The 2,431-nt window shown below is 36.3% G+C and overlaps 1 non-coding gene across 1 annotated transcript; it reads left to right on the forward strand.

The window, feature by feature from the left end:
• Window positions 1-437: 437 nt before the first annotated feature.
• Window positions 438-544, forward strand: LOC131241655 (small nucleolar RNA R71). Its single transcript, XR_009169214.1, has one exon. It is a non-coding gene; the product is annotated as a small nucleolar RNA R71 (small nucleolar RNA).
• The last annotated feature ends 1,887 nt before the right edge of the window (window positions 545-2,431 follow it).

Below are 2,431 nucleotides of genomic sequence, written 5' to 3' on the forward strand. Positions count from 1 at the left end.
CAGTAAAAGGTTTTTGATAGTTGTTTACGGCATTGGCTTGTTCATTCAACACTCCTCGAAAGGCAGGTATTGTAGGACAGTTTTCAGTTGTGTGAATGTTGCAATCACAGATGCCGCAAACAATTTCATTGACCTTATCATTCTTTCCTTCCATGGCCTCAAATTTTCTTATGAGATTATTCACTTTATACTTGAGATCATCTTCTTCCTTCAGGAGATACATTCCGCCTTTCTCCTTAGATTGAGTTGGTCTAGATGTGGTGTTTGATTTTGGGTAATAGTCCTAAGATTGTGTTTTTTCAGCCAGATTGTCGAGGTAGTCTCATACCTCGTCGACATCTTTATTAATGAACTCTCCATTACACATTGTCTCGACCATTTGGGGCATGGAAGATGTTAGTCCATCGTAGAAAAAATTTGTAATGCGCCACATTTCAAATCCGTGTTGTGGGCATGAACTGACCAAATCTTTGAATCTTTCCCAACATTGGAAGAATGTTTCATCTTCCTTTTGGGCAAAGTTCATGATTGCTTTTCTAAGGGTAATCGTTTTATGATGTGGGAAGAATTTTTTTATGAATTCCCTCTGCATGTCGTTCCATGTGCCAATGGATCTAGGACGCAGTGAATGTAACCACATCTTAGCCTTCTCTTTTAAGGAAAAAGGAAAGAGTTTCAGCCTGATTGTATCCTCAGATACATTAGGAAAATATAATGTAGCTATAATCTCATTAAACTCTTTCAAATGTAAATATGGACTTTCTGATTCAAGTCCATGGAATTTGGGAAGGAGTTGGATAACTCCTGGCTTGATGTCCATTTATCATGTGTTTTCAGGGAAAATCATGCATGAGGGCGTACTCACTCCCGCCGGTTGTAGATAATCTTGTAAAGTACGAGGCGGGGGTGCCTGACGCACCTCATTCTCATCTTGGGTATCCTCCACCCTAGGTGGAAATACAGGAGGTTGGTCTTCAACCATAACTTCAATTAACTCAGGGGATTTCGAGTGGTGTCTAGTCCTGCGATGGATAGTCAACCCCTCAACCAATCCTCCTTCAGTCAAGAGACGTCGAGTGTTGTCACGGGCCCACTTGGGCATGAAACACTTGCAACCCTCAATCAAATTCGAAACCTAATCCTAAGAAAGGAAAAGAAAATCTAGAAAGAAAAAGAGAGTTGGAAAGAAATTACCAAATTGAAGCCCCTAAGTTAAAGACCTGCAAAAGAAAACAAACAAGTCAGTTTCTAAAGAGAAGGTCTAGAATTAGAAAATCTTTAAAAAGAAAGACAGAAGTAAAATAGTTTCTAAAAGAAGAAGATCCTAAACTAGAAAGTAAATTACTAAAAGAGAACTGAAAAATAGAAAGTAGGGAAAGAACTTACTGAATTAGAAATTTCTATCTTAAAGGCCTACAAAATAGGAAAGTTAGTTTTTAAACAAAAAGTCTACAAGTAGAAAATTTCTAAAAATAAAATAAGAAACAAAGTTAGATTCTAAAAGAGTTTAGAATTAGAAACTTGCTAAAAAAAGAATCCTAATCTAGAAATAGCAAGGAGGAAATTAAGAAAGAATTTACCAACCTACAAAATAAAAGAGTTGGGTTAGTTTCCAAAAAGGGAAAAACTATCCAAAAAAAAAAAGGAAATAGAAAATTCTATAATTAAATGAAAACTAGAATTAGAGAACTTTTAAAACTCAAACCGTAATTCTAAAAATAGAAAGAGTAGAGGATTTGGAAAAGAATTACCAAATTAGAAGTTAATGTCAAGGTCCTACAAAACAGGAAACAGATTAGTTTCTAGAAATTAGAAAAACTAAACCTAAAGTGAAAAAAATCTTAATCTTAAACTAATCCTAAAACTAATTAATTTCAGAAAATAATCCCCGGCAACGGCGCCAAAAACTTTTTCACTCCCCAAGTATAGGGTTGTGATGTAGTAATAACTCGGTGAGACCGAGGTCGAATCCCAAGGGACTGATACCCGTACGTTACCTGAAACTAGGTAGAAATAGGACTAGCCTAAGATGAAATCTAAATCCAATATAAATTGATGAATAATGGTGAGAGATTAATCTAAACTTAAGGAATACAGAGGAAGGGAAACTGGGGATTCAGAGGATCCACTTGTAGAGATCAGGGAGATCTTATGCCATCACCATGTAAACTACACTGAACTTCTTTTAATATAGTTTTAAAGAGATGAAAGGTATATGAATTAGAATGGATTCCATCATCAAACCATGCCCAGGAGGCAAAGCAAACAACAGAATTAAACTAATTACCAACCACTCAACAATGCATGAAGGTTAGGAAGGATACCGTCATCCAACCATGCCCATGAGACGATGGTGAACAACAGGACTTTCTGATGTCATAAACATCAAAGGGAGGGAGAAATACTCAAAGCCATCACAGACCTGTTGTAA

Source organism: Magnolia sinica, chromosome 3 (genome assembly GCF_029962835.1).
Source record: "Magnolia sinica isolate HGM2019 chromosome 3, MsV1, whole genome shotgun sequence".
Lineage (NCBI taxonomy): Eukaryota > Viridiplantae > Streptophyta > Magnoliopsida > Magnoliales > Magnoliaceae > Magnolia > Magnolia sinica.